Genomic DNA, 15,338 nt, shown 5'->3' on the forward strand with positions numbered 1-15,338 from the left:
GCACTACGAATCCTGGCCCCTCCCACGAACAAATGCCTTGGATTTATTCGTTTTTGAGCTGGGCGCTTTCATTTTCCATTATCGCTGAAAAACAAAAACGCCCAGCTCACACATTGTTGAATAAAACATGGGCGTCTATTTTTTCCCAAAATACGGTTCGGTCCACCCCTTCACGGACCCGTTCTTGGAGATAAACGCCCATGGAGATAGGCGTTTTCGTTCAATTATGCCCCTCCGTGTCTGATAAATCTGCTCCTTTTTTTGGCTACACATACAAGTTAAAAGAGCATTACATTTCTATCCCTATTATATTTCAAAATAAGTTTTAATGCCTTTCATTACATGCATATTTAATTTGGTTACTATTCTGCTGTTACAGTCACCAGAAATTCTGCCACTTAACAGGGATCCCATGAATCATTTCCCATCAGCAGCTGGTCTCTTACACATCCAAAGCAGCAGAAGAAAGAGTAGGTCCCAGCTGGTGCTGTATAGACCATATTTCAAGGGAAGTCCCCTTTAGGCTAATCAAATAAGCATTTAAAAAAAAATTATTTTTGGCCTTTCAATACAAACAAGTAGAAAGTGAGACATTCTAAACAGCCAACTTTGGATCCTTCTTTGTCCCATTCCCTCAAATCGTCATCATTCTGGAACTCATTCCAAACAACTAAAGCTCTGCAAACCTGCTATCCAGATATTTAGTTCATTCAGGTCAGTACGATGGTTCTGCAGTTCTAAGCATTTTGTTTCCCCTATGCATTTCCTATGGGCAAATTAGGCACTCTGCCACCTCCCCCAGATCGCTCCTGAATGGGACATTTCATGGGTAACTTTATAAAGCATTTTTCACAGATAAAGGATAAATTAAAAAGTGCTCTTATAAAAATTGCACACAAGTATACATATATAAAAAGTAGATGGGTCAAAAGATAGTATGTACTTTATTATTAGCAGTAGTATTTATTAAGTATACCCTAAGTATACCATCTATAAATTAACAAAAAGTATCAAAACAGTGTACAATTAAAAATAAATTCATAAAAATACAATATAAAATACCATAAAACTCAAACCCTATTTTCAATTCCCAGGTACATAATTTGGGTGGAGTTGGAGCGGAGTTGAGATACATGTGCATATCTTGTAAAACACACATGTAAACACACAGATTTACACCTTCAAAGCAGGTGTAAATTTTGCGCTACTGGGATTGGTTCTTATGCCTTTATAGAATATGGTAAAAATACTAGCATGATGTGAAAGTCAAGTAGATACCAAAAACATCAACATTTATCACCAAATTTTATATGATTGGTATTGGACCATCAGATGCAAATGAAGCTGAGTAAAGATGTGTCACACTTATCCACACTTCCTCATGGTTTTTTTTTTATGTAAATATATTTATTGAAACAATGGTACCCAATACAAAAACCAATCAGAACAAACCAGCAGTCAATACAAAGCTAATCATGAAGCTAATACAGTGAAGCAGACAACAATTTGTCCTTTAAAACAAAAAAAGAAAAAACATATCTTTCCTTTACCCCCCCCAACCCTTCCCAACAACTAAAGCCCCTGCCTCAAATCAGAACCTAACAAATAAAAAACAAACTTAAAAATAAATACTCTACAGCAGAACTAATGTCTCCTTGTTGGATGCCATGTTTCTGAAACCCTACCCATAAAAAAACACACCCTACTATGCCTTTCTTACCAAAACCTCATCTTCTCAAATTCATAGTATCCATAGTGAATTTAAAATCAAACTTCAAGTCTTGGGTGCTAGAGATTGTATATAGTTCTCCCATACATATAGAAAAAGTTTCTTATGTTTATAAGATGTTTTGGCTCCGTTACATTCCATCAGCATTAAGTTATGCAACCTACTGCAACAGTTCCAAAAAGAAAGGGGATCTCCACACATCCAAACTCCCAAAATAATCTTTTTACCCAACAAACCTGCTTTTCTGATGAATGATGGGCAAGTCACTTAACCCTCCATTGCCCCAGGTACAAATAAGTACCTGTATACAATATGTAAGCCGCATTGAGCCTGCCATGAGTGGGAATGCTGCTAAAAAAGGAATAGAAGTTAACAAATGTTCCATATACCTAAGCACGGATCTCCAAAAACTTTGAACGTTGGGGTATGCCCAAAAGGCATAGAACAATGTGTTGGTATCTCAATTGCATTTTGGACACATTGGGGTATCTATCTTCCCTATTTTAAAAAATGGAACTTGAGCTGACATTCTCATAGTTCTGCACTTATCGCTAAATCTGGGATTCATGATATGTGCTTCACTGTATTGATTGAAATGGGGATTCTATCTAAATCAGATCCTCATTTAGATGCTATGAAGGAGGTCTCTTTGGGGTCCTTTTGCTAAGGTGTGCTAACAGATTTAGTGTGCTGTCTTTACGCAAGAAGATGTAAGAGGTCTACCTATACCAGAAATGGTTTTCAGGGGTGGCGATGCGGAGGAACTGAAAGAGATCTCGGAGAACTTGGAAGATGTACTGAACCAAACTGACAAGTTAAAGAGTGATAAATCACCTGGACTGGATGGTATACACCCCAGGGTATTGAAAGAACTCAAACATAAAATTGTTTATCTGCTGCTAGTGATCTATAACCAGTCATTAAAATAATCTGTAGTACCTGGACGGTGGCCAATGTGACACTGATTTTTTAAAAGGATTCCAGTGGTGATCTGGGAAATTACAGATCGGAAAGCATGACTTCAGTGCCAGACAAAATAGTGGAAAGCATAAAATTACAGAACACGTAGACAAACATGGTTTAATGGGACAGAGTCAGCATGGATTCATCCAAGTGCGGTCTTGCCTCACTAATTTGCTTCATTTCATTGAACGCGTAAATAAACATGTTGATAAAGGTGAACTGGTTGATGTAGTGTATCTAGATTTTCAAGAGAGACTCCTGAGACAATTAAGGAGTCAAGGGATAGGAGACAATGTCCTTCTGTGGATTAGGGTTGGGTTAAATGGACATTTTTCTCAAAGGAGGAGGGTGAATAGTGGAGTGCCACAGGGCTCTGTACTAGGACCGGTGCTATTTAACATATTTAGAAATGATCTGGAAACTGGATCGATGAGTGAGGTGATTAAATTTGCCACGTGACACAAAACTGTTCAAAGTTGTCAAAACGCATGCGGATTGTGAAAAATTGCAGGAACACCTTAGGAAACTGGAAGACTGGGCATCCAAATGGCAGATGAAATTTAATGTAGACAAATGCAAAGTGATGCACATTGGGAAAATAATCTGACTCACAGTTATCTAATGCTAGGGTCCACTTTACGAATCAGCACTCAAGAAAAAGACCTAAGTGTCATTGTAGACAATATGCTGAAATCTGTCTGGTGTGCGGTGGTGGCGGCGGCCAAAAAAGCAAACAGGATGTTAGGAACTATTAGGAGATGGATGCAAAATAAGACCAAAAATATTATAATGCCTCTGTATCGCTCCATTGTGGGACCCAGGGGCATAGCTATGGGTGGGCCTGGGTGGGCCCAGGCCCACCCAATCTCAGCACAGGCCCGCCCACTCTGACCCGCCAATCAGTGCCTGTCTTTTAGGCGTCAGCAGCTCACTCTGTTTCCTCGTCTGGCTCTCATTATTCCATCGGGCTCTCCCTGAGTCAATCGGCACCGAGGCAAAAAAAACGGCCGAGTTTCCCTCCTGTCTCGTGGCTCTAATGCTGTCTGACAGGCCCTACCTCGTGGCTACAACGCTGTCTGACCAGCCTGACTTCCACCTATCTGCCTACTGTCTCCCTGCTGAGTTTATCTGCACTGATGACATCTAACTACGGAGAGATCTAAGGCGATTGAACAGCCTGCAACTGAGCTGCGATTGAATCAGTCTAACAGTCTCCTGCCTCCCTGCTGAGTTTATCTTCAGGCTCAGGGAAAGGATGGGGTGATTGGAAATGAATAGCTTCAGTAATTCAGATCCTATCGGGGCAGCGTCAGGCAGCCAGGGGGGGGGGGGGGGGGCTGGGAGACCTGTTCTGGTATGGGGCTATAATCTGCTGTCATCAAGGCTGCTCCTGCACGCTGATAGCTAGCCTGTCCCACTCTCACATAAAGTCTGCTCCCTGCAGCTCAGTCACACAGAGCCTGCCCCTCCTCCACAGCTGGTGCACACACAGCCTGCCCCCCTACGGACCATGCACTCACCGGATGTCTCCCCTGAGGCCCATGCACACTGATCTTCCAGGGCTCGGGGTTTCCCCCTCCCCCCTATCAGGCAGACAGAGTGACTGAGCAGTGAATTCCTAGAACCTGGAATACCAGGTGCACACTCATGGGGGTCAATAGATCACTATAGGAAGCTCAAGACCAGGTAACAAAAATGTTTTAATTTGTGTAATACCAGGTTTAAACAAAAATGTTGTGTATTTAATGTTGGTGGGTTTCTGGGTGGGGGTGGGCTCTGTAGTGCCAAGGACGTTAAAAAAGTGTTCATATATAAAACTTTTTTTTTTAACTTGGGCACTGCAGAGACCACCCCCTACCGAGAAACCCACCAACATTAAATATAATAAAACTAGTAAAAATGGCCCGTTTCTGGCGGCGATGAAACGGGTGCTAGCGGGCAGGGGACTCCCTTCCCCTCCCCTTACGCGTGTCTCCCTGGTGGTCTAGAGGTATCTATTCGGTGGGGGCAGGAAAGAAAGAGCCCCCTGTTTCCTGGCCGTAGCGGTGGTGGTAGCATCCTTGCTACATCGTGTGGGAGTCCGGCTCTCGGCGTTTCAAAATGGCCGCCGAGAGTTGAAGTCTTGCGATGCAGCTTGAACTCTCGGCGGCCATTTTGAAACGCCGAGAGCTGGACTCCCACACGATGTAGCAAGGATGCTACCACCACCGCTACGGGCAGGAAAGAGGGGGCTCTTTCTTTCCTTTCCCCCACCGAACAGGTACCTCTAGACCACCAGGGAGACAGGCGTAAGGGAAGGGGAGGGGAGGTGACGGGGGTGGGAGGGACGTTGCTGAGGGTGAGTGTGGTACCGTGGGCGGGGCGGTAACTTCAAAGGGGCGGGGCTATGTGGGGAAAGGGGCCGGGTTGATGTGGACGTCCTGGGCGGCTGGGATTTTTTGGAAGGGGAGGAGTTTCCCTACTGCTCCCCGTGCATTAATTAGCCTTGTTTTCGTGTTGCGCCCTCGACGTCATCACGTGTGACGCGAGGGCGGGGCATGAAGATGTTGTGTGGCTTCACCACCATGAAACCACAAACCGGTGTGTGAGTGACTTCAGTGACGTCAGTGTCCTCAGAACGTTGAGACTGCGTTTTATTATAGTAGATAACTTTCGCAAATCCTTGAAGACACATCTCTTCAACAGAGCCTACAAAAAGACCCTCTAAAAACACGAATCACTACACAACCCATCCACACAACCAATTACACCTCCTACATCACCCTACTTAACACCCTCTTCTCTTTCTCTAAATATCTTCATCCTACCACTGACTATATCTACTATTCCCTAATGAATATGTCATAATAACATTCTGTAAGCCACATTGAGCCTGCAAATGGGTGGGATAATGTGGGGTACAAATGTAATAAATAAATATAAATGTTGGTGGGTTTTATATTTAATGCTGGTGTGCATCAGGGTTAGGGGGAGGGGAGATGGCTACAGGGATGATTGGGGGGGGGGGAAGGGTAGGGCTGATGCTGGGCTACAGAGAGGGATGGGGGTAGGGAAGGGCAAGGCTGATTCTGAGCTACAGGCCAATTTCAAAATTTTGGTCCTCTATTCTCAATTGATGAGGGTTAATATCTGTGTTCTGCATGTGACCCAGGTGAGAGATTCTGCTTGCATATGGTTTGAATGGGATCTGTATCAGTCTGACTTGTCTGTTTTGTTCCAATGGAACACATTGCTGTTGTGTATATTCACTGCTGCCTTTGTGTATATTCACTGCTGCGATTGGTATTTGTGTGTTCAGAACTGGTGGTATTAAGGTTTGCAACATAGGTTCCAAGTGTGTATGTGGTTTATGTTGATGCAGGACAACTGCTGGGCAGACTGTTTATTAAAAATCTGTCATCAAGTGCACTCTAAGGCATTATTTAGGAGTGTCCCAAGAAACACTACTCACACCCATATACATAGTGCCCACCCATATTAGCTTTGGGCCCACCCAAAATGTTAGGTCTGGCTACGCCACTGGTGGGACCTCACCTTGAGTATTGTATTCAATCTCAAAAAAGATATAGTGGAAATAAAATGGTTCAAAGAGTGACCAAAATAATAGAGGGGATGGAACTGTTCCCATATGAGGAAAGGCTAAAGAAGTTAGGGTTCTTCAGCTTGGAAAAGAGACGGCTGAACGGGGATATGATTGACGTCTGCAAAATCCTGAGTGGTGTAGAATGGGTAAAAGTTAATCAATTTTTCACTCATTCAAAAAGTACAAAGACCGGGGGACACTCAATAAAATTGCATGGGAATACTTTTAAAACAAATAGGAGGAAATATTGTTCACTCAAAGAATAGTTAAGCTCTGGAACTCGTTGCCGAATGTGGTTAACGGCGGTTAGTGTATCTAGGTTTAAAAAAGGTTTGGCCAAATTCCTGCAGGAAAAGTCCATAGTCTGCTATTAAGATGGACATGGGGAAAGCCACTGCTTTCCCCGGGATTGATAGCATAGAATGTTGCTACTAATTGAGTTTCTGCCAGGTACTTGTGACCTGGATTGGCCACTGTTGGAAGCAGAATACTGGCTAGATGGACCATTGGTCTGACCCAGTATGGCTATTCTTATGTTCTTATGTATGCTGAGAGCTGGCGAACGTGTGAATCAACGAGATTGCCGGCTCCCAGCGCAATGAGCATGCAAATGCATGCTAATCAGGTCGTTCCCTATTTCTCCCCAGTATGGCTGTTCTTATGTAAAATGATAAGATGCCCATAGGAATATCATAGGCATCTTATTTAGCGCATGCTAATCAGTGTGCTCTAAATCCATTAGCGCACCTTAGTAAAAGGACCCCTAGCAATTATTATTTCCAGAAGAATCCTATGGAGCTCAGATATTGATAAACCATCCTCCCTGACTTGCGCTACAAATTCCCTAAAACGGGCACTACACCTGGTATCTAAAGCTTCCTTATCCAATGAAGAAACACAATGAAATAGTTGTCTGTAAGCAAAAATATCCCCAGGGTGTGAAAAAACTGCCTCCATGTATATCCTCTAACTTTAATAATACATTATCTTCATTTAAGATCTATTATAATCTTGTTATTCCATGTTGCTCCCACCGATAATGTCCTTCCCAGGAGAAAACAGGGCATTACCCCTGATGGGAAGTCAGTTTGAAATTATGGAGCCTATTCCCCAATAGTGTGTTGTCTTTCCATGTCTCCCGGAGGGGGCACAACAAAACACTATCATGGAATGAGGAAAAGGTAAAAAACACTTTGTGCCATGGGGCAAAAAAATTCCTCCTTAATCAACAATGGAGTATAATCGTGAGTCTCCAACAGCCAGTCCCCAAGATGTCAAAGTAGACAGGCTTGATTATATTTTTTAATATCTGGCAGCCACATTCACCCCCTGCCACCAGGGGCCCAATGACATTATCAGAGAAGTTCTAGGATTTCCACTCCCCCCAATAAAATTTGGACATGAGCTTATGCAATTGACTGATATCTTTTTTTAGTAATCTTAAAGACAACATCTGTAACAAATGGAGCCAGCAAGGGAATTCTGTCATGTGAAACAACTATATCCTCCCATGCAGATTAAGAGAAAGACGCCTCCAACGCGATAACGTGTCTGAGGTAGATGCCAATAATTTCAAAACATTTAACTGATATAGCGTGGCTGGTGTCATTGATAATTGTATTCCTAAATACCTGAAAGACTGATCTGCCCATTATAAAGGGAAGGAGCATGCCCAGTTCCTACGGAGAATGGCTGAAGAAGATAAAGCCAACGATTTAGAGAGATTCAACTTGAATCCTGCAAAATCAACATACTCTTTAAAAATTTCCATCAGTGCCGATAAGGAGATTTGGGGATTTGTGATATGAACTAACAAATCATCTGCAAAAGTGGAGATTTGAAACTCAGATCGTTGAAAACGTACCCTTTGAATTTCTGGGTGCATCTTAATCTCCCATATTAAAGAATCCAAAGATAAAACAAAAACCAGGGGAGACAGTGGGCAACCCTGGCAAGTGCCCCCTACAGATATTAAACCGTTGAGTGTATACTCCCTTCACCCACATCATAGCTTTTGGATCCGAATATAGGGCATCCACTGTATTTCCAAAGAAACCCACTAAGCCATATTGCTTCAGTGCTGCAAAAAGGAAGTCTCACAGTACTCGGTTGAATGCTTTCTCTGCATCAAAATTGATTAGCAGAGAAGTCAGTCCACATCTATGCACCTCTTCCAAAGAAGCTACTATTGCTCTAATGTTTTTAGTAGCTATTCGGTCTCCCACAAATCCCACTTGAGAGTCATCTATCAAAGAAGGTAATACCCGAGACAAACGATTTGCCAAGATTTTCACAAACAGCTTAGCTTCAAAATGTAATGAGATAGACCTATAGGAATCAGGATCCACCAGATCCTTACCTGGTTTTAACAACACAGTGATCTGAGCAGTCTGTAGGGACTCAGACATTTGTTTAGTTTCCACAATGTGATTAAATAACGCAATCAAGTGTGGGCCAGTCTTCTAAGATTTTATAGAATTCTGCTCGGAATCCATCTGGTCCCAGGTGCCTTCCTAAATGCACTTTGTTGTAAAGATAAATTAAGTTCCCCTGAAGATATGGGAGTGTTAAAGAGCCTCTTATGTGCCTGGGATATAGTAGGAAGTACCAGATTGTTTAAATACATAGACCCATCTAATTGCTTGTCCTCTGGTTTGGCATAGAGAGTTGCATAAAATTGTCAAAAAATAATTTGCTCTACCCAGATCAGTTCTCAATATCCTACCTTATTGTCCCGCAAGTGCAGTATCTTAGAAGGGTCTCTCCAGATTGTGACCAAATTAGCTAAACACTTACCACTTTTGTTACCATGTTGATAAAGTTGATATTTATAATAAAGCATGGATTTAGAAATCCTTTGATAAATAAGTTCATTCAGTGCTGCCTGAGATGCTAGCAATGCCTGCTTATGTTGTTCTATATGACATAAATCAAATAGCATCCAGTCTCTTTTCACCTGTTGTTCTAACCATAAAATCTCCTTGTCTCTCATTTTCTTTTTCTGTGCAGAATACGTCAAAATCTCCCCATGCAAAACTGCTTTGGCTGCCTTCTAAAACAGTACAGGATTTTGTATATGAGTACAATTATTAAGTTTATATTCTCTCCATTTCTCCTGTAAAAATACCCAAAACTGTTTGTCCCAATAAAGTTCTGGGGAGAACTTAATTTCCGTGGGAGTGGAGCAACCACTATCAAACTGGAATTCTACCAAGGCATGATCAGATATGCCATATTGACTGACAAAACACGAGAAAACAAGAATTGTGAAACCAATAAATAGTCTATTGGAGTGTAGAGTGTGCTTTCAATAAGTGAGTATAATCATGATCATCCAGATGTAATATCCTCCATACATCAAGTAAATCTAATATATTACATAATAGTGGAAGCCCCTTCGTATTATTGATTTTATCTTGTGAATATGGATGCGATTTGTCTATCTGGGGGTCATATACTGTATTTATATTGCCTCCTACAATTAAAGGTTTGCTTTGGTGAGGTGCCATAAAATCTATCAAAGTCTGAAAAAAATTTGTACATTTGGCGCATATACGCTGCACAATGATTGACAATCTATGGTTAAATGGACCATTACAAAGCACTCTTCTGGGCCTTGTTTAAAGGTGTGAAATTGTAATGGCCTTTACAAAATAATCTAAGAACCCTTGCTTTACGTTTTAAGGCTGGTGAATCCACCATATCCCCTACCCACCATTTTTGGTATTTTTTATATTCAGATGAAAGATGTATTTCTTATAATAACGCTATCAGGGGCATTTTCAAAAGAGAAGGGCGCCCTTCTTTCGACACAAATCGGGAGATGGCCGTCCTTCTCTCAGGGTCACCCAAATCGGCATAATCGAAAGCCGATTTTGGGGGTCCTCGATTGCTTTCCGTCGCGGGGTGACCAAAGTTCCCAGGGGCGTGTCGGCAGCATACCAAAGGCAGGACGAGGGCATGCTTATGAGATGGGCATCCTTGGCCGATAATGGACAAAAGAAGGGGCGTCCCTGATGAGTATTTGGCCGACTTGGTCCATTTTTTTCACAACCAAACCTCAAAAAGGTGCAAGAACTGACCAGATGACCACCGGAGGGAATCAGGGATGACCTCCCCTGACTCCCCAAGTTGTGACTAACTCCCTCCCACCCTGAAAAAAACAACTTTAAAAACTTTTTTTGCCAGCCTGAAATGTCATACTCAGGTCCATCGCAGCAGTATGCAGGTCCCTGGGAGGGGAGGTATGGGCACAGCGAAGGCATGGACATCCTTCTTTCAAACATTTTGGATGTCCTGAACTGTCTCCCCCCCCCCCCCCCACAGGGACAGCCAAATTTCAAAGGAGTGGAGTGGAGGAGTGGCCTAGTGCTTAAGCACTGGTCTTACAATCCAGAGGTGGCTGGTTCAAATCCCACTGCTGCTACTTGTGATCCAAAATCCAAATAAATAAACAGCTTGTCAGAGGCATAGCAGGCATGAATGTCCTTCTCACAGAAACATCACATTTTGGACATCCTCAACTGCCGTTGCCATTGCAGGGATGGAGGCATAGCGAAGGAAATCGTTCACCCATACTCTAAAAAAGAAAAAAAAAAAAAGACGTCCCTGACGAGCACTTGGATGTTTTCACCTGGACTAGTATTTTCTAAGGTTGTAGATGGCAATTTATTTAAGGTTGTAGACAGCTATTATACACGCAGCTTGTCTGCATGTATGAAGCCATCTTTGGCATGCGCAGAGCAGCCACGCATAATGCTTGGCTGCTCTGCACTGGCTTTTCCCGTTCAGTTAGCGCATCAGTTAGTCCACTGCAGTGCTCCCTAAGGTGCCCGGTTGGTGTCCTGGCATGTCAGAGGGACCAGTGCATTATGAATGCTGGCTCCTCCCATGACCAAATGACTTGGATTTGGTTGTTTTTGAGATGGGCGTCCTCGGTTTCCATTATGGCCGAAAACCGGGGACGACCATCTCTAAGGTTGACCTAAATGTTGAGATTTGGGCGTCCCCGACCATATTATCAAAACGAAAGATGGACGCCCATCTTGTTTCAATAATACGGGTTTCCCCACCCCTTCACCGGGACGTCCTTAGAGATGGGCGCCCTTAGAGATGGTCATCCCCATTTGATTATGCCCCTCTATATCAACTTCTATTCAAAAACTGTAAAAATGTTTGTCTCTTTATGGGAGAAGACACTCCGCCTACATTCCATGAGACAATTTAAAATCTATTCAGTATCCCATCGGTCAGTTTACATAATTAACGAAATGAAAATCATCATACCTTTGGATGGAGAAGAACCATCCCAGCCTGCGGCCTCCTCCTCCAAGGTTTGCACTCTTGGATCTAGATGAGGTTTCAGCAGTACTTGTCTAGCAGTATAAGAACACCAAATGACTTTCAAAATGTTGGAAACAAATTCCAAAAAATATAAAGAAACGGAACTACCCTTCAGACCAACCAATCCTCTCTCCAACTTCCCTGCCTTTTACTGCAGCATAGTGGTCCTGTCATAAAGACTGAGGTCAGTGTGAGTCCAAACCCCCCCCCCCACCTCCTTTGCCATATTACAAAAGCATCCAATCACTCCACACCCCCAAAAGAAATCACAAAATTAGAACAAAACGGTGAAATAATTTTCACCAATCCAGGAAGTAACAGACTCTAATAATTTCCCATAACAACTGAAGATGTCCCCCAAAAGACTATGTAGGAGAAGGAGGTAGAAGTATGTTCCATCGGACATTTAGTCCAACACAGTCCTCCCAACACCATAGAAACAGATCCTTCTAACAATCATTATTCCCCTTGAACAAATAACAATGCCCCAGCCATCCAGACAGCCTCAAAAATGAGAGCAGAATTAAGAAGCACATTATAGCCTAAGAAATAAACCTAGGCAGTAGTCTTCACACACTGAAACACAGCTCCATTTACTGTCCAAACAGAAAAATAGTAATAGATAACGACGACTAGTAAGAAAAATCAAGAAAACACAAGTGTCCAACATTCCCTCACATTGGCAGCACCAGCAATGGAATGCATTCCAAGAATTAAGAGTTCAAAAAACATTCACATTAAGTCTATACTCTACAAACAAAAATAGACTGACTCAATGAAGCCATACCGCCAAATCTGTATTCTCATAACAATAATTAGCAAAAAAGATCAAGAAATCACACGAGCCCAATGATCCTTTACATTGGCAAAACCAGCAATGGAATGCATTCCAAGAATTAGAGTTCAAAAAACCACATATATTAAGTTTATGCTCTACAAACAAAAAGATAAAGTAGACTGAGTCAGCGAAGCCTCGCTGCTGAGCCTGTATCCTCATAACGTACCAAAGCATTCTAGTCAGTGTGAATAAGCAAATGTATCCTAGAGAGACCAAGCAAATGCTTTGATTATATCAGAGATGCAGTGGCTCCAGCTGATACAGCTTCCAGTATCAAAAAGTTATGGGAAAGAATATACCTGTCTACCTCTATTCATGATCCCCTGCTCAAGAATTTGGGAAATTCACTCCACTGTGTGAGCACAGTTCAATTTCATTTAGAGAGTCAATTACCCATACTAAGGAATCCACACCATCTCAGTAGTGTTACATAAGTATTGCCACACTGGGACAGACCAAAGGTCCATCAAGCCCAGCATCCTGTTTCCAACAGTAGCCAATACAATTCACAAATACCTGGCAAGATCCTGAAAATATTTAATACATTTTATGCTGCTTATCCCAGAAATAAGAAGTGGATTTTCCCCAAGTCAATTTAATAATGGTCTATTGACTTTTCCTTTAGGAAGCCGTCCAGACCTTTTTTAAACCCCGCTAAGCTAACCGCCTTTACCATATTCTCTGGCAATGAATTCCAGCGTTTAATTTCACATTGAGTGGAGAAACATTTTCTCTGATTTGTTTTAAATTTACTACTTTGTAGCTTCATCACATGCCCCCTAGTCCTAGTATTTTTGGAAAGAGTAAACAATTCATGTCTACCCATTCCACTCCACTCATTATTTTATAGAACTCTATCATATCTCCCCTCAGCCATCTTTTCTCTAAGCTGGTACAGTCGCACCATGGACCAATACAAAGGCATTATAAATGTCCTTATTTTTGTTTTCCGTTCCTTTCCTAATAATACCTAACATTCTATTTGCTTTCTTAGCCGCCGCCGCACACTGAGCAGAGGGTTTCAATGTATCAACAACGACGTCACGAGATCCCTTTCTTGGTCAGTGACTCCTAACGTGGAAACTTGCAGTACGTAGCTATAGTTCAGGTTCCTCTTTCCCACATGCATCACTTTGCACTTGCTCACATTAAACATCATCTGCCATTTAGACGCCTAGTCTCCAAGTCTCGTAAGGTCCTCTTGTAATTTTTCACAATCCTCTCGCAATTTAACTTTGAATAACTTTGTGTCGTCAGCAAATTTAATTACCTCACTAGTTACTCCTCTAGATCATTTATAAATATGTTAAAAATCAGCAGTCCCAGTGTTCTAAGGCTAATCTCTGACTCTCCCAGCAGTTGGATAAAGAGCTCTATGTCAAGCAGGCCAACATACCTCTGCTGGACAAAAAGAAACAAAGTTATTTAAAAAAAAAAAAAAAACCTATGTGGGTAAATAGGATGTACCGACTCTTCAAAATAAACAAACTTCCATTATAATCCATTGCCAGGAGTGAGAATCCTCCTTCACATAATAAAATCCTAAGAAAAGGATTAGAAGTTTTGATAGATCATTATCGCCACACCTCCATGACCACTAATTCAGTGAAAGCTGAAATTTGTAGTGTGGACCAAAATTTACTTTTTCCACTTAGATCTGGCAGACGTTCAGCAAATTGCATAGCTGCTGCTGCTTGTGAAAAGAAATGAAATTTACCATCATGCTGGATTCGGAGCTTAGCCAGATACAACTGTGTGGAAAGCACTTTCTTCTTATGCAAAGAACAAGCAGACACAACCACTGCGGAAAAATCTTGAAAACATCGGATTTTGCCCACTTGTCAATCGACTTGACAGGGCCCACCCAGCCTGTGTGCCCTCTTTATCTTCAGAGGACCAGCTGTGGATTGGAACTTCAGTTCCAGCGGCAACCATTTCTCTAGGAATCCTCAAAGTTCTGTGTCCTTAATAGATTTAGGTAGGCCTAGTAGATGTAAGTTACATTGTCTTGAATGAATTTCTATATCGTCCATCTTCTCCAGCTTCTCAATTTTAGAATGTAGATGCAACTGCTGAGTTTCTTGCTGCTGTACCTTGTCTTTCACATCGGAAAAATGCTGTTAGTTCAATAAAAAATCAGCACACTTCTTTTCTAATCGAGTACACACTGAGCCAAGTTTAGTTGAAATCTTTTAGAATTGTTGTTCAATTGAAGACACAATCACCACCTTAACTTCCAACGCCACTTCAGCAACCCACATTGAAATATTAAAGTGTTGCTCCATCACCTCTTCATGTGCCATTTTGTGTTCACTGGCCTTCTGATGGTCTTTGTCCTTTCTATGGATTTTAGATTCCATTGCCGTATTAATTGCAAAGATCCTCACACCTCTATACTCTCAATAATTTCACAGAGTAGTGTAGACGTGACTATTCTAAAAATGCAGCTTATGGAGACAGATGTTTTTTGCGGGGTCCTGGAGCATTTCTCACCTATGCTTGTACACTAGCTTGACATCACGTGACCTCCCTGGGCTCATTTTTTAAAAAAGAAATATGCATTTTTAGCCAAAATCAAAATTATTTAATAGCTGCTGCAGCTTCAGTAATCATGCAGGAGACTGTCATCCAACATAGCTTTTAATGGATGCTGGTATGTGCCATAAGGTTAATAAAGATAGTCTAACAATGGATCAGATATTAATAATATTAATTTATTTATAAGTTTGTTCCTCATGCAGTGATGCAAAACATAGTACTATGTTGGATGACAATCTCCTGCATGATTACTGAAGCTGCAGCAGCCATTAAACAGGTAAATGCACAATTTTGGTTTTGATTATTTTTTTATTTTATTTGTACCCCACGCTTTCCCACTCATG

General features: G+C 41.8%; 1 protein-coding gene across 1 annotated transcript in view; it reads right to left on the bottom strand.

Annotated features, from left to right (window-relative positions):
* The window catches only part of SLC25A18 (solute carrier family 25 member 18), a 90,669-nt gene that overhangs the window by 15,748 nt on the left and 59,583 nt on the right, over positions 1 to 15,338 (bottom strand). The gene's annotated exons all lie outside the window — the stretch shown is intronic.

This window comes from Microcaecilia unicolor, chromosome 9 (assembly GCF_901765095.1).
Source record: "Microcaecilia unicolor chromosome 9, aMicUni1.1, whole genome shotgun sequence".
In the NCBI taxonomy this organism is placed as follows: Eukaryota; Metazoa; Chordata; class Amphibia; order Gymnophiona; family Siphonopidae; genus Microcaecilia; species Microcaecilia unicolor.